Here is an 18704-nt window from a genome sequence, read left to right as displayed (position 1 = left end):
TGGGTGCATGGCAGGACTCAGAAGGGAAGGAGTGATTTTTGGATTTTGCAGCTCAGATTCTGGTGGAATTTTGGTGGGTGCTATGTCGCATTAGCAAGACCCCCCAAGCACCAAGACAGTGGAACCCCCCCACAAGTGACCCCATTTTGCAAACTACACCCCTCAGGGAATTCATCTAGGGGTATAGTGTACATTTCAAACCCCCAGGGGTTTCACCAATTTTGATACAAGTGGGCAGTGAACATGAAAAATTACATTTTTTTACACAAAAATGCAGTTCTGGCTCAAAATTTTTCATTTTCAGAAGGTATGAAGGAGAAAAAGCACCCCAAAATATGTGCCCCAATTTCTCCCGAGTACGGCAATGCCTCACATGTGACCAAAAAATACCAGTTGGGTGCATGGCAGGACTCAGAAGGGAAGGAGTGATTTTTGGATTTTGCAGCTCAGATTCTGGTGGAATTTTGGTGGGTGCTATGTCGCATTAGCAAGACCCCCCAAGCACCAAGACAGTGGAACCCCCCCACAAGTGACCCCATTTTGCAAACTACACCCCTCAGGGAATTCATCTAGGGGTATAGTGTACATTTCAAACCCCCAGGGGTTTCACCAATTTTGATACAAGTGGGCAGTGAAAATGAAAAATTACATTTTTTTACACAAAAATGCAGTTCTGGCTCAAAATTTTTCATTTTCAGAAGGTATGAAGGAGAAAAAGCACCCCAAAATCTGTGCCCCAATATCTCCCAAGTACGGCAATGCCTCACATGTGACCAAAAAATACCAGTTGGGTGCATGGCAGGACTCAGAAGGGAAGGAGTGATTTTTGGATTTTGCGGCTCAGATTCTGGTGGAATGAATGGTGGGTGCTATGTGGCATTAGCAAGACCCCCGAAGCACGGTGAAATTATGAACCTAATATTCCATAGATGTGTGGTATATTTTAAAACACTCCTTTATACATAGGCCGGGTTTGTCGGGGCAAGTGTCACACTGGAAAATAGTTTGCTTTCTTATTCCCTTTTTATAGCAAACTTTGCACCTTTTTTGTGTCCTGCCCTTTTTTCCAGTGGAGGGGATTTCATCAGGAAAATGCTGCCCTGGTACAATACGGGGGCCAGTACTAGAAGTACTGGGGCCCTCTGCCTGCTGGTTCCCAAATATTAGGCCCTTTATGACTTCCTCTTGAAAGTGCATAAATGTCCCCCTCTGGCCGGTAGAACGGAATAGCACGTAAGCGTTATACAGTGCCATCTGGATGATATACACGGCCACCTTCTTGTACCAGATTTTTGTTTTCCGCAGGGCACTGTACGGCTTCAGTACCTGATCTGAAAGATCCACTCCGCCCATGTACCTATTGTAATCCAGGATACAATTAGGTTTGGAGGTGTGGGTACTGGTACCTCGTACAGGGACGGAGGTGGTACTGTCTCCGTGAATTGTTGTCAGTATAAGGACATCCCTCTTGTCCTTATATTTGACCAACAACATATTTTCGTTGCATATTCCCCTGCTTTCACCCCTTCTCATTACTTGGGCAATGTGCGTTTTTGGGAGGCCTCTTTGGTTCTTGCGCACAGTACCGCAAGCTGCTGTACCTCTTGAACCAAGGGCCTTAAACAGGGGGATGCTAGTGTAAAAGTTATCCACATAGAGGTGATAACCTTTATCCAGGAAGGGGTGCACTAAATCCCAGACAATTTTCCCACTAACACCTACGAGGGAGGGGGGGCATTCTGGCGGTTTTAATTCTTGAATCCTTCCCTTCATAAACCCTAAACCTGTGGGTGTACCCTGAGGTGCTTTCACACAGTTTATACATTTTTATGCCATACCTTGCCCTCTTACTGGGAAGGTACTGGCGGAATTTAACCCTTCCTTTAAAATGTATAAGGGACTCGTCGATACAAATAAATTTTTCAGGGATGTACACCTCTTCAAATTTGGCACTGAAATGATCAATGACCGGCCTGACTTTGAATAGCCGGTCAAAGGTGGGATCATCTCTGGGTGGGCACTGTGCATTATCGGTGTAATGTATAAATTTAAGAATTGTCTCAAATCGAGTTCGGGTCATGGCCATACGGTAAAATGGAGTACTGTACAGAACATCTGTACTCCAATATTGCCTAATTTCTGGTATTTTTACTATGCCCATATGAAACACCAGACCCCAAAACGTCATCATCTCTACTGCATCTACAGGGGTCCACCTAGCAAATGATGACGTGGGGTTTTGAGCAATAAACTGCTGGGCATATAAATTAGTTTGGTCCACCATTAAATTTATAAAATCATCAGAGAAAAATAATTTGAAAAAGTCAATTTCTCTGAGACCTGTGGAATCAAATTGGATTCCTGGCATGGCCAAAAACTCAGGAACCTGGGGCTCAAAATTGTCTGGTGGTGGGGTCCATACGAGATCAATTGTTGGGGGGGGGGTCTCAGCTGCTCTACGGGGGCGTCTTTGAGGGGGTCCCTCATCACCAGAGGAGGAAGAGGAGCTTAAGACGAATCCTTCAAATTCCCCGCTTGCATCACTGGCTGTGTCTGAGTCAGAGGCAAGCATGGCATATGCCTCCTCCACTGAATACATTCTCCTGGATGACTGGGAGGACATTTGGGAGGACATTTGGGAGGACATTTGGGATGCCATTTTTATTTTTGTGTTACTGGTAGTGAAATGTTTCAACACGTGTATAGTGTAGGGGGGGGGGTACAAACTTTATTTCAACCCGGGGGGTATGTAGTGTGTAGTGTGTATGTAGTGCAGAAAAAAAAAAAATACTTTATACCAATAAAAAAAAAAAAAATGAAGGGGTTAAAAAAAAAATAATTGAAGGGGTTAAAAAAAAAAAAAAAAAAAGGTCCTGCGCCAAAAATTGAGCACAGATGTTGGTCAGTAACGTCTGTCACTGAACAGCGCTCAAAGGCAACAGGAATTTGATCAAAAAAAAAAAAAATAGATCAACCCTGTGCCGAAAAAGATGATCAGTGATGTACGTCACTGATCAGCGCACAGCGGCCACAGGACACCCACAAAATCACAGTGTGTGTAAAAAAAAAATTAAAAAAAGACCCCACAGCACACACACAAAAAAAAAGGTGATCAGTGATGCGACACTGATTACCAGTGAGGTGCAGCAGGTGCACAACCTTTGGTGCAACTGACAGTGCAACTGACAGGTATATATATAAAAAAAAAAACCTCTGTACCCCCAAAAAAGTTGCTGATCACCTCAGATATAGTGATCAGCACAAAAGGCGGGGGCAGCAGACACAAAATTTAGCACTCTCTATCACTCTCTGTCACTATCTCTCTCTATCTCTCTATCTCTCACTATCTATCACTCTATGACACTGCAGCAGCAGCACTGACAGGTATATCTATATATAAAAAAAAACCTGCGCCCCCAAAAAGTTGCTGATCAGTTAATTTATACTGATCAGCACAAAAGGAGGGGGCAGCAGTCAGTTATATAAAAAATATATAGCACAATCTGTCACTATCTCTCTCTATCTCTCTCTCTCTATCTCTCTCTATCTCTCTATAACTATCACACTGCAGCAGCACAAAATATAGCACTCTGTCACTAGGCCTCACTATCTATCTCTCTCTCTCTATCTCTCTCTATCTCTCTCTCTCTATCTATAACTATATCACACTGCAGCAGCACAAAATATAGCACTCTCTGACACTATCTCTCTCTCTATCTCTCTCTATCTCTCTCTATCTCTCTCTATCTCTCTCTATCTCTCTATCTCTCTCTATCTATCTCTCTATCTAGCTATTACACTGCAGCAGCACAATTTCACAGCACAGGAAGGCACAAGTAGCAACAGGATCCAGGAAGCAGTGATGAAGCAGCGATCAGGTAAGTATGGAGCAAGGTTCTGGTCAGTATATGGCGGCAGGTGGGCACGGTCACCGCACTGCACGCTATTCCAGACCGGAATGGCGTCTGCAGTGCAGTCACCGTTAGTTTAAATCCCCCTCCTTGGCTGTGATTGGTCCGTCGGTCCGACGGACCAATCACGGCCTTTGGGGGCGGGCGGGGTGAGGTGGGGTGACACCAGTGTCACCCTTACACCCCGCGGTGATTGGTGCTGTACTTTACAGCACCAATCACCTCTGATCCCGTGTCACCGGCGAACGTTATTCGCCGGTGACACAGGAAAACGCTGTGAATGGCTGTTCACACTGAACAGCCAATCACAGCGATCGCCGACGGGGGGGCGGCATCGCAGCCCCCCCTGGGCATGCACGGACATGTCTGCTGTCAGGGACAGCAGACATGTTGAAACTGTCACCGCGTCTATAGACGCGGTGACAGTTTAAATCCATGACGTACATTTACGCCATGTGTCGGGAAGTGCTTCCCGACCATGACGTAAATGTACGTCAAATGTCGGGAAGGGGTTAAAGCAGCAATCAACTACATGGCAAAATCAACCTGATTTTGCCATGTAATTGATTGCTGCTTTAAAAAAAAGGGGAAAACTCTCCCAAAATCTCTCACATTCTGAAACTCTCACCCTATTATATTTGGCCCTATATCTCCTCTATATTGAGTTGGATAATCTCCCGGTTTATGGTATTTCTTGGAGGGTTTTTTCTTTTTTTATCTTCAGATTAATAAATGATATTCCAGCCACTGGTGTCCCTTGTGTGTAACAGTTCGTCCCAATACTAAGTTGCCTTTTCTTGATTCATAGTATTTTATTCAATCCATTTGTGTCAGAATTGTTTATTTCTGGAGCTCTGCCAGGTAATTATTCATACACTATCCCCCTGTTTTAGTTTAGGGCTGTGTATAGTACCTTGCTGTTTGAAAGAGGGTTAGAGGCAGGGACGTGCAGTCAGGGGAGGCAGAGCCTCCCCTGTCATAACTGATTTAAAAAAAAAATACAAAGATGATACTAATAACACATATGCTGTGTTATAAATATGTTATTTGATTTTTTTTTTTTATAGTTATGAGGTGGGACACTGTGGGAGGCTGGGCGGCAGTGGGAGCTGTGCCTCCCGCTGACAATTGAAGACTGTCGGGCAGTGGGGGGCGGGGATAACCCGCAGGGGGAAAATAGGCTGAGAAGCCCATTAAGATTGGATGGGGAAGCGGCATCTACTCCTCTGCCTCAGTGACAGGGACGCACGCCCCTGTCACTGAGACAGATGTGATAGGACAGCGGAGCAGGCTGTCACTTACTGACAGCCTGTATCCGCTGCGTAGTGGCAGTGTTGGCTCCCGTATCCCCACACACTGATTTTATGTAAAATTACATTTAACCAGGGGAGGGGCAGGAGTAGCAGTGGGAGTAGGGGCAGCCGCAGCAGCGGGGCTGGCAGGAGTAGCGGGCAAAGGCACTGAGGACCGCTACTGCCATTGCCACTACCAGCCACCGCCGGGGCTGCAGCTCTAATGATCGTGGGGGTGGTAGCGGCGGGTAGATCTCACCATGCCGCGGGACTTGGCCGCCCGCAGCTCGGCGCCAAACTCCCCCTCTCCGGCTGCCCGTGGTCAGGTGCACTAACCTCACCGCACTTTTCCCCCAGTAGCAGCAGGGGGGAAGGGGGGGAGCGCGGCAGCTCAGTGCTGTATGTTTATAGTTAAGTGTGCAGAGGCTGTATTTCTGGACCCCGCCGGGAGGCCTGGCTTTCCTCCACCTGACGCTGCAGCCTGGGCCGGCTGTATCCCCTCCTCTTGGTCACTGGGCTGCCAATGCTGCTGGTAGACTTTAAAAGTAAGAAAAAAAATACTTCTGCCCTAAGTCCCCACTGTCACACCCCCCATCCCCCTCTGTCACTCTCCCCACTATCACTCTCCCCCATCCCCTGCTGTCACTCTCCCATATTACCCCACTGTCACTCTCCCCCATCCCCCACTGTCACTCTCCCCCATCCCCCACTGTCACTCTCCCTGCTATTACTCTCCCCCATCCCCCACTGTCACTCTCTCCGATATCACTGTCCTCACTGTCACTCTCCCCCTTCCCCCAATGTCACTCTCCCCGCTATCACTCTCCCCCTTCCCCCGCTATCACTCTCCCCCATCCCTCACTGTCACTCTCCCGCTATCACTCTCCCCACTGTCACTACCCCCATCCCCCACTGTCACTCCCCGCTGTCACTCCACCTCATCCCCCACTGTCACTCCCCGCTGTCACTCTCCCCATCCCCCACTGTCACTCTCCCCCATCCCCCACTGTCACTCCCCGCTGTCACTCTCCCCCATCCCCCACTGTCACTCTCCCCCATCCCCCGCTGTTACTCTCCTCGCTGTCACTGTCCCCAACGCCCCGCTGTGACTCTCCCCCAATCTCCTGCTGTTACTCTCCTCACTGTCACTGTCCTCGCTTTCTCACTGTCACTGTCCCAAATAGCACATGCCTCACCTGACACTAACCTCACTGCACGTCACTGGTTAGAGGTTGTGGAAGAGCAATTTCATCTCGGATGTTATCAATCTTGTCCTTAAAGTAGGAGGCAAGTTCTTGTGCACTGATGGTAGCCAGTGGGGGAGGAGGGGGAGGGTACAGAAAAGACTTAAATGTGTTAAAAAGTCACTTAGGGTTGGTGGCATGAGAAAAGAGGAGAGATTGGTAGTATGTTTGTTTGGCAGTGTCCAAAGCATTGCAGTAGGAGTGGTAGCTAGTCTTATATGTGAGGAAATCAGTCATATTACGAGATTTACGCCATTGGCGTTCTACTTGACTGATTTCGTAGTTGTCTTGTTGTTTTGGAGTGCCACGGTTGGCATCTAAGCCTACGTGGGGTGTAATGGGTAACTGGAGCCACTTCATCAAGGGCTGTTTCAAGAATCTGGTAGAGGTGGGTAACAGCAGAGTCAGGAGAGGTAAATTAGTGAGAGCTGTTTTTGCAAGGAGGTGGAAAGTTGTGGAAAATAGCATTAGTATTTCTGAGGGTTAGAGTAGGCTTGCATGATTTCAGTGTCTGTGAGCTTGGGGTAATGGAGGAGAGTGAAAGGGTAATGAGATTGTGATCAGAGAGAGGGAAGGGAGTGTTAGTAAAATCAGAGACTGAGCACAGCCTGGTGACAACAAGGTCAAGGCAGTGGCCTTCTTTATGAGTAGAGGCGTCGGACCACTGGGAGAGGCCGAGAGAGGAGGTTAGAGAGGGGAGTTTGGAAGCATGCAAAGATGGTGGACTGTCAATAGAAATATTGAAGTCACCCAGGATGATAGTGGAGATGTCAGAGGATAAGAAATGGGGGAGCCAGACAGAGAAATCTTCTATAAATTGAGTTTTGAGAAGCCCAGGTGGGCGATAGATAGCAGCAACACGCAGAGAGAAAGGGAAAAAACCCTAATAGAGTGAACTTCAAATGATGTAAATGTGAGTGAAAGAACTGATGGTAGAACTGAGTGTGTGAAGGCTTGTGACAGTAATATACCAACCCTACCTCCTTTACAGTTACCAGGCCTGGAGGTGTGAGTGAAATGGAAACCACCATGTGACAATGCTGCAGGCGAGGCCGTGTAGGATTGTGTGAGTCAGGTTTCTGTAATGGCCAGCAGGTTGAAGTTGTGAGAGATGATCTCTTCTTGGGAGGAAAGAATGAAAAATTTAATTTCTCTATATCTCCTTAATCAAATTAAGTCTGACACCCACCTATTCAGCAGATTAAGATAACAATTAACCGCTTTGGTGGTATGCCCGGAAATATTCCGGGGCCAGCTGCACTGACGTCACTTGACGTCACTTGACCACCCTGGAAGATTCAGGCTATGTCTATACTTCCAAAAGTACAATCAGCACGGTGTTCGAGAATCGGCATTAGCTATTAGTGTTAAGCCCGCCCTAAGGCTCCGATTGCCCGGGGGTGGGCTTAACTGTGTAATGGTTTCTGATCATTCACATTCACAGACTTTTAAGGGGTATTATTACAAAAACAAAAACAGCACCAGTTATCATGAAACTGAAACTTATGGTTATATTTACTAAATGTCAGTTCTTCAAACACGCCAATCATCATCAGCTTTGACAGACAGTTTTAAAATGGAAAAGATGAGCCTGATATACTGTAGTATTGATCCTTCTTCATGTTCTAAAATTATGATTGCTGTCTTTACAGAACCAACAATGTACCCCTTACTGTGAAAGCTGTAATAGCATATAATGCCAGTTTAAGCAATACAAAAAGATGCACTTTTATAGCATTGTAAATCTCATCCTCCTGCTTCTCACAAAATAATTCTCCATTACTATAAGGGTATGGTATGACTGGCCGACAGTGGGGATCCCAATGGTCAGTATACTGACATAGGAGTCCTGGCCACTGGTACTCCGATGGGGTGAGCTGCCCTCGCCACTGGTTCTGTCACAACCCCCATGAGGTAGAATAGCCCTTGTTGGTCTGGATCAACAGTGGAACAGTTGGGATTTTGACCACCTTCCAGTCATCTGGCACCCTGCTATAATGAACTAGGGCCCTTATTATTGGGGGTACTTTTGGGGGATTTGGCCCCCAAATGTAGACATGGTTGGCTAGTGGCAGCCCCATTCCTACAAGCAGGTAAGAACCTCTACCGGTTGTATTACTTACATCATTATGCAAACTACAAAATAATATATTTATATATGTGGGGCTATGTATTACAAGGCATGTGTTCTTCCCATAAGAGCCCTGACGTTTCCCTGTGTAACTATCATCACAGAGGAGATGATATAAATGTATGTTCTTAAGGTGACCATACATCAGAAAGACCTGTCTCACAATCACGATTGTGTCCAACTTTCTCTTCAACTCCCCAACAGTCGTTGGTGGTCTTTGGACACACAATGTACTCACAATCTGTCATACAATCCATCATACAATCAGTCATACAACCAGTTGAGATTGTACGATTGGCTACAATATCTTTCTGATGTATGACCATCTTATGTCATCTTCCCTCCAATCGTACTGGGGCACAGTAGGTAGTTCTAGCCTGACAATGGGCATAAGCTGGTTTTCGCTAAGGGTATCTGGTTGATTGGTCGACAGTGTCTAGGTTGACAGTCAATTGGTTGACCACTATTGGTCAACAGGCAATAGGTCAACAAATGAAAAAGGTTGACATGGTCTAGGTTGACATGGATAAAAGGTCAACACAAGCAAAAGGTAGACATGTCAATGGTCAGCACAGAAAAATATTGACACCAATTTCTTCATGATATTTATTTTAGAACTGGCTTGTTCTTACTTCACGATCGCAGTGGGCATAGGGGCCTGATTCAGACTGGTTAGCAAGGCTGCAATTTTTGTAAATGGACAAAACCATGTGCACTGCAGGTGAGGCAGATGTAACATGTGCAGAGAGAATTGGATTTGGTTGGGGTTTGTTCAAACTGAAATCTAAATTGCACTGTAAGAATAAAGCAGCCAGTATTTACCCTGCACAGAAACAAAATAACTCACACAAATCTAACTCTCTCTGCCCATGTTACATCTGCCCCACCTGCAGTGCACATGGTTATGTCCATCTGCAAAAGTGCAGCCTTGCTAACCGATCTGAATCAGGCCCATAGAGAGAGACTATAATAGTGTGCCGAGCACAGTGCGACACCGTGCCTGAAGCAATGGTGAGAACAGCAGTACACTAATATGGTGTCCATGTCGACAAAGACACCCAAAACTGTGTGCTGTAAATTTCCTGTGTCCACCATTACATGTTGACATTTTGTTTGTGTTGACTGTCACTGTCAATCTATCTGTGTCGACCTATTGCCCATCGTCCAATAGTGGTTGACCTAGACATTGTTCACCTAATAGTCCACATCCTTCCTCAATATGATTATGAGAGGAATTGTACAATGTGCTGTTGTGGAATGCATTCCTGTTGCCATCACACCGGTTATAGAACACATGCACAGTGTGGAGATTCCATCACTTCACCGCCGCCACCTCCCTCATTTTCCACAGTGGTTAATGCCTCTACATTCCATGTGTAAATATTTAATTGCTCTTTGAAATCCTTTCTCGGCTTCTGCACAATAAAGAGTTTACCAGACAAGCACACAGACTGTTTAATTTCATTGACCAATTAAGCGCCCCAAATCCCTTTTTGCAAGCCGACCTCTGATATGGAAGGTCCCTTTAGACCTGCCCAGACAATATTTATATATAGAGTTTCCAGCAATTTACTACCGTGTAAAATTAACCAGGCAGTAAATTAGGAATACTAATCTTTTAGACTTAAGACGTTGCTAGAACCCACTTTCTTCCTATGTGCCAGTCTCGTTCCTCCTCTTTAATCATCATTCATCCTGACAGGAATCTTAATTAAAATTTTACACAGTATGTCTTTTAATTAGCTATGGGTAGAGTGCTGAAAGCTATCAATATTTAGCAGGATAATTGTATGAAATTACTTTTCAAAAATGAGCAGCAGGCAAGAATCCACGTAACAGCAGGAGGCTATTCAAGCACACAGCACAAGATGGCCGGGCGCAGATAATCTGCGCTCAATAAATAATGCACTGAGGGACAGCCATATCCTGTGCTTCCCCGCTCCTCAGTGGCCTTCGCTTGGCTGCGCCTGAAACATGGCTTCACATGCTGGAGACTATCAGATGCTAAATTTACTTTTAGTTCCCCTAAATTAATTTTCATGGTTGTTACAGGGGATTATTCATATGTTATTCATTGTAAAATGAGAATTATAACTCCAAAAAGGAGAACACAAGTACAGTAACAGTATAGCTGCATTGTGATACTTATATGAAGAAGAACGATTTACATTTTATTGGAGAGATGCATAAAACCCTGGGGAGAGAGATAAACTACAAACCAACCAGCACCTAACTGCCATGGTACATACTGCATGTGTAAAATGACTAATAGGAGCTGATTGGTTGGTACTTAATGTCACATGTTAAGGTGCCCATACATGGTACAATTATTGTATACAATATAGTATACAATATCGCATCTCATCGCATCTCGGTTTTGCGATGAGATGAGATCTAGTACAAAAAGTATGTGCAGCACATACTTTGTGTACTAGATCTCATCTCATCTGATCTCATCTCAAAACCGAGATGCGATGAGATGCGATATTGTATACAATATTGTATACAATAATTGTACCGTGTATGGGCACCTTTAGCTATTACAGGTCGGCATATTACTTGGTCCACTCTGAGCATAAAACCTTTACAGACACTAAACTCGCACTTGTAATAAATACAGTTTCCGTGTCCCCTAATGATTAATCTAGGCTGCGGGTTCTCAAAGTGAAATTAATTAGCTCCACCTGGGGATCTTTTAAAATGTGTCAATTAATCAATACACCTGTGCACCTGCCGAGTGACCTGGAAAACATGAACTGTGTGGGGTTCTGAGGACTGAGTTTAAGAACCCCTGATCTAGGCCATAGAGGAGGCTCAACAAGCTGTATTTTAGGTGAATATATATATAAAAAAGTTTTATAACATTCTCTTGTTGTACAAAAGCTGCCACTACTATGGCCAAATCATTTAGAATCTGCTTTGGGTGATCATTATGCTCACACATGGAAAGTTTTAGCAATTGGTCATTGCTGGTAGGTCAAAAATGGCCATACTGTTTACATTTTTTTACTGTGTGTGGGCACCTTGACATTTCTGTCAGCCCTGTCCAGAGTGTCTTACAAAGAAATCTATAGGGATGTCTTTTAAGTGCTATTGAACGTTGTTGTTGTTATAATTATTATTATCATTATTATTTTTATTATTATTCCCAGGAATCTAAAGTGGCATAAACACTTATAGATGTGTACTAAACAATTTTGCTAAGCTATGTATGGTAGGCGATTTCCCTATGTCCAGATCTCCCATGGGAAGCACATGCAGAGATTTGTGCTAAGCGATTTTGCTAAGCGATTTTGCTTAAGCAAAAAAGGCCAGGTAGTGGTTCAGAATGAGTGATTGTGGTCAGTATCTCTCATTCTGTGCACATTTGCAGTCACTTGCTAAGCAATTTGACTAGATTTTGACTGCATGTACTGACTTAATTAGCATGAGATAATTAATCTCTCAGAGCATACACACGGAGAGATCTGTGCTTACTTTCTAATTTAATTTCTAATTTCAATTCTAATCTTATTTTCTAGTCAGATTGCTTAGAAAATAGCAAAAATTTGGGTACTTATAGGTTAGTTGGGCGCCCACTATAGTTAGTACGCTCATACCCCCACTATCCATGTCGGCATGGAGTTAATTTTATATAGTGAGGCGAGCGCCGCAAGCCACCGAGCCCAAAGTGTGGCGAGCGGACGCGCAAAACTAAGCAAATAGCTTAGTGGGCACCCAACTAACATATAAGTACCAAAATTTGCTCCGTGTGTATGCCCCTTTAGGTTGTAACCAATTCTAATCTTTTCCAATTATGCTCAAAATTTTAAATGAAGTGATGGAAATGTGGGTCAGAACGCCTAGACACACCCCCTCTTGTGAAACCCACCCACCCAGCAAAACTATGCCATCACTGGATTTGGAAGGGTTAAAAGAGGCCACTGCATGGACACAGTGTTTCAAACATAATGATACTGTATGTTGAATGAATTTGATTTATTTTCATACAATTTCATACAATGCTATGATTATTATTTCGATTAAATCTTTTTTTTTTTTCTGCCATTTATACTTGAGCATTGCTACGTATTGTATGTACCCTGGGCTTCCTGTTGGAGTAACCATAAATCTTCTTTGATGTGATTTGTACAGTAGTTGTCTTTCTTGGTCACGTTTCTCTGCAGTGTCCTCGTCCTATTTGTTCTCTGAACTCCTCATCTCTTCCCAGTAGATCTATTTTTATCCACACCTCTAAACATACCATGCAAAGGTTTTTTTTTAAACAGACTTGATACAGTAAAGGCAGGGGCGTAACTATAGCACCGCAGCCCCCGCGGTTGCAGGGGGGCGCTGTGCATGTGGGGGCGCCGGGGGGGGCTGTGGTGCTATAGTAATGCCCCCGCCCCCCATCCCCCGCAGGCTTACCTGTCTGCGCGTCCCGGCTCTGCGCGACGGACCACGATAAAATGGCCGCCCCATAAAGCAGACAGTTCTCTGAAACTGTCTGCGGTATGGCGGCGGCCATTTTATCGTGGTCCGTCTGCATAGAATTAATTGAAGCTAGGATGGCAGCCGAGACGCGCTGCAGCGCAGACAGGTAAGCCTGCGGCGATGGGGGGGCACGGGCGGCCGGGGGAGGGAGGCCGACGGGGGGGCGCCCCCCCATTAACGGCGGGGGGGGGGGCGCCGCAAAGCAAGCTACGCCACTGAGTAAAGGAATATTGTAGGTCCTCAGATTCTGGTACTGTAGACCTAATGCACAAGTGAAGTATCCTTACAATAACTAAGCAGGGTTTCTTTGTGCTTACTCTCTCAGAACGTCCAGGAGGCTACCAAAATTGGTACTTGTGTAGTTTCATGGCGCCACCATGGCGCCGTGCTACTTCCGGGTGTACGCTCGCCACGAAATATGTCCAAAAAAGTAACTTAACTCCATTCCAACATAGATAGTTCATACCTCCACTATCCATGTTGGCATGGAGTTGATTTTAAATAGCGTGACGAGCGTAGCGAGCCACCGAGCCCGCAGCGAGGGCGAGCAAAGCCCAAGTGCCCCAAAATTTAGTAAGTTCCCCCGAGTTTCCTAAAACATGCAACGTCTGGCAAATGTGTGCTTGAAATTGCACCTGCCACTTGTGTTTAATAAAAAATAGTTTAATCAACTATAATATGTATAATATAGAATAGTTTAATTGTCCCAGTACCCCTACCCCATTGTTGGTTTGCTGTTTACTGCTCCTTAGACACCACTTGCTGGTCTTACTAGGAACTAAGGATTTGAAATCAAAGCATCCTATTCTCTTCTCTTGTCTTGATTATCTGCAATTGGATTGTAAGATTTAGCAAACGCATTGCTAATATGCCAGCACTTCGCTATACAGCGAAGCACCAGCATTTAGAGGGCAACCCCCTGCCTGTGCAGCCTTACTGAATTAGGCTCTATGTTTGCTGTATTATTTGATGTTTAACTGTTTTTGTGCAAATAATAAAACACAACAGTTGATTAAATTTGTTGTCATGTAGCCTTGTCTTTCCTTAAATTGCCCAATATGAAGTTGTGAGTAGACATTGATCAACAAGAACACTGCCTCTTCACAAATATTACACCATTGTTATGTCGAGACAGTGTCTAGATCAACAGTCAAAAGCTCCACCATTGTTGGTTGACACGTAAAAGGTCGAAACATCAAAAAAATGTCGACATGCATTATTTGGACATGGTCAAAAAGGTCGACACACGTAAAAGGTCGGCATTCATTTATCTATTTTTGGAGTGTCTATGTTGACATAGGTCAACATGGACACCGTAAAAAAAACAAAACATAAAAAACCCATGTCAGCCTTTTCCAGGTCAACCTTTTGCTTGTATCGACTTGACCATGTTAACCTTTTGACTGTCGACCAAAAGTGGTCAACCTAGACACTGTCCACCTAATGAGCACATGCTCCCTGACTACACAAGAAGACTCTAGTTTGAAATAGCTGTGATGTGTCCAAGATTCCAGTTACACAACATTTTTACACTTGCACTTCTTACCCACTCAATATCTATTTTAAAAACATATGTGTTTATGCCTTAATCAATGTGTTGTCACCATGGCCCTTATTCTGGTCGGTGCGGATATATCCGCGTGCGTTCGGCCCGCCGATGTTTTGTGTCTGCGCATGTGCAGAGGCGTCTCTGCGCATGTGCGCGCGGGGCGTACGGCCAAATCCCGCATGATATGTGAACACTCCGAACAGGGGGTGGAGAGGGGCGTGAAGGGCTATTTGGGCTCATTACCATATGCATACGCCCCGCGTTTCATGGGCGTTCCCATGCAAACGCTGGGCGTACGTATGGTAATGCGGCCGTGACGCACGTGTAGGGGGCGGACATATGACATCGCCGGAGGTCAGCTGCCCGCCCAGATCCCGGCTTTTGCACGGAAAAATGTCCGTGTGGTCTGAGGTTGCGGGAGCTGGTGGAGCACTCGGTCCTGCATTCGATGGTCTGCGACCATCGAATGATGGGGGAGGTTCCCTGAGATGGAGGAGGCGTATTCCGTGAAAAATACACGTGCGGTCCGTTCGGCAAGCTTCTTACCGCGTACGGACGGAGTTTGCGATCCGTATGGAAGGCGGGGTTTCGCACGCACGGTCCTGGCCGCATAATCGGATCCGGCCGCACCGATCAGAATAAGGGCCCATGTTATGATTATTATGTCACCTTGTTTATGTTACTAAAAAAAATTTTTTATCTAACAAAACATTATGAGTTCTTACTTAAATAAATCGATGTTTATTTGTTATTACCATATTTATGGTAGTTATGTAATTACATTGTTATTATCATATTTATTTAATAAGCATTGTGACTTTTTGTCCCATTGAATAACATTCTGTTTATGTGTTCTTAAAAAATGAATATGTCCGATAGTCTACAGTTGTGTAGGGAATTGTTCGCTTTACAGTACATCTGATTAATTTAGTTTTGATTGCATTTTGGAAAAGGTAATTCATTTAGTTTATGATTACATTTTGGAAAAGTGAATTTGACAAATGTCTGTTAAAGCAAGAAAATAAATGGATTTGCTTATTGAATGATTTAGAACTTTGCAGCAGAGTGTTTCTTTCAGTTCAGTCAAGCTGAAATGTTACTGTGTACTTGTGTTACTAATTGAGGTGTTAGACTTAGTTGAGAATGATTTGAATGACTGAGTAGTTTGTCAAAATGAATTCCAATATATTACTAGCTGTGCTCGGCTGAAATGTATTATTATAGAATGATTTTGTTCCCCATAATTATGCCTTTGACCAATCCGCAATTTTTTCAGAAAGATACAGTAGACTTTATTCTGAGGTGGGAGTGAAACTGCAAGTAACTATGCCACAGGACAAAACTGCAAATACATTTATACATTTGCATGCAGAGTAAATGCTACCTGGAGCCAACAAATACTGGATTGCTTTATTTTACCCACCAATTTAAATGTGGACAATCCCCTCTCAAACTGAAATCTCTCTGCAGATTTTATATCTGCGCCACCTGCTGTGTGACATGGCTTTGCCCAGGCGCAAAGTTACTTGCATTCTTGCTATGACCCCCAACTCAGATTTACACCTACTCAATTTACTAGAAAGGCATTAATGTTGCTGGGAGGATGCTCTAGAACTGCTGTAGCCAACCCTAGTCCTCCAGAGCTACCAACAGTGCATGTTTTGCAGGTCTTCTCACAGAATCACAAGTGAGCTAATTAGCTCCATCTGTGTATCTTTTAAAATGTGTCAGTGATTAATGAGTGCAGCTGTGCAGCAGCTAGGTTGTCTGGAAAATGTGAACTGTTGGTAGCTCTCGTAGGCTAGGGTTGACTACCACTGCTCTAGACAGTGCATTCGGAAAATATTCACAGCACTTCACTTTTTCCACATTTTGTTATATTTCCTCAAAAATCTACACATGATACTAGAGGTGTGCGGCATCCCAGATCCGAGCCCGCATGAATGGTAGCAATCCAAGCCTGGATTCGAGCGGCGCTCGGAGCTTCCCGCCTGACTCGGATCCGGGCGCGCAGGCAAAACGTCATAGCCCGGCGCCGGATTCTCATGAGATCCAGAATCCCTTTAATTGCACCTCCCGCACCACCATCTTCACTCCAGTCTAGGAGCAGCGTGGTAAAGGGTGTGCTGCTGCTGTGTACTGTCTCTTCTGGGGCCTTGTGTGCTGCTGTGTATTGTTTCTATACTGTATTACATTCACTCTGTTAAGTGCCTTGAGACCTATTGGAGAAAGAGCGCTATATAAATACAATTATTATTATTATTATTACTGTGTCTCCTGCTCAGTGGGATCACCATTGCAAGGACGACTGTGTCCTTCTGCTAAGTAGTCTCTCCTCCTTTGTGCTGGGACCTGCTTCTGCTGTATAGTCCACTGGTGCTGCTAGTGCCTGTACTGCCTAGAGGCTTGTTTTTAAGCAGAGAACCAGCATGGACTGCACTGAGACAGAGGCATAATTCCAAGTAAGTCCTATTTATTTGTGCATAGTGTCAGAAAATTTGGGGTTGGCATCTGGGCGTGGGGGCCCCGGGCTGCTCTGGCTGGACTGTCTCAGGGCATCACAACTTAAATACACAGTCACTTTTTATATCCTGTATGTCTATTATTTATGTATGCACTCTTTTTATTTCACATACTCTCTACCTTCAAACATATAGTAGGGACCTCCATTCTTATAATTTCACCACTTTACTATCCCTATTCTTTATTGTGATGCCCTGGGTGGGTCCTTAGCTGGATCGTGTTTCGGGGTTCCCTGCGTCCCAGGTGGTGACCCCAGAGTGTTAGGGACCTGCTCGACAAGAGGTGACCTGGACGATTGGTGGGCAGGCCAAAATCACTGGCCAATGATATACCAACAACCTCTTATTATATTTTATAATGTAATGATAGCATAGTGCATTTGCACCCTCTCTCTCTGTGTAACCCTTTTTATTCTCAGCAGATAGCACCTTTCATTACTGAGGGTGTGCAATTTAGAGCCAATTTCCACTGCCTAGAGGCTGCCAGTACCTACCTACCTACTACCTATATAATTCCAGTCTGCTGTTGCCACTGGCTACCAGTATCTATCGCAGTATATAATTCCAGTCTGCTGTTGCCACTGCCTACCAGTACCTACCGCAGTATATAATTCCAGTCTGCTGTTGCCACGGCCTACCAGTACCTTCGCAGTATTTAATTCCAGTGTGCTGTTGCCACTGCCTATCAGTACCTATCGCAGTATATAATTCCAGTCTGCTGTTGCCACTGGCTACCAGTATCTATGGCAGTATATTATTCCAGTCTGCTGTTGCCACTGCCTACCAGTACCTATCGCAGTATATAATTCCAGTCTGCTGTTGCCACTGCCTACCAGTACCTATCGCAGTATATAATTCCAGTCTGCTGTTGCCACTGCCTATTAGTACCTATCGCAGTATATAATACCAGTGTGCTGTTGCCACTGCCTACCTCTACCTATGGCAGTATATAATTCCAGTCTGCTGTTGCCACTATCTACCAGTACCTATCGCAGTATATAATTCCAGTGTGCTGTTGCCACTCCCAGTGCCATCCAGTACCTATCGCAGTATATTATTCCAGTCCGCTGGTGCCACTGCCAGTGTCTACCAGTAACACTAATACCTACCTATATATTTAATTCTAGTCTGCTGGGGCCCTGCCTACCAGTACCTATCGCAGAATACAATTCCAGTCTGCTGTTGCCACTGGCTACCAGTATCTATCGCAGTATATAATTCCAGTCTGCTGTTGCCACTGCCTACCAGTACCTACCGCAGTATATAATTCCAGTCTGCTGTTGCCACTGCCTACCAGTACCTTCGCAGTATTTAATTCCAGTGTGCTGTTGCCACTGCCTACCAGTACCTATCACAGTATATAATTCCAGTCTGCTGTTGCCACTGCCTATCAGTACCTATCGCAGTATATAAATCCAGTCTGCTGTTGCCACTGGCTACCAGTATCTATGGCAGTATATTATTCCAGTCTGCTGTTGCCACTGCCTATCAGTACCTATCGCAGTATATAATTCCAGTCTGCTGTTGCCACTGCCTATCAGTACTTATCGCAGTATATAATTCCAGTCTGCTGTTTCCACTG

This window comes from Crinia signifera, chromosome 6 (genome assembly GCF_055691185.1).
Source record: "Crinia signifera chromosome 6, ASM5569118v1, whole genome shotgun sequence".
In the NCBI taxonomy this organism is placed as follows: domain Eukaryota; kingdom Metazoa; phylum Chordata; class Amphibia; order Anura; family Myobatrachidae; genus Crinia; species Crinia signifera.
This window is presented reverse-complemented; position numbering follows the sequence as displayed.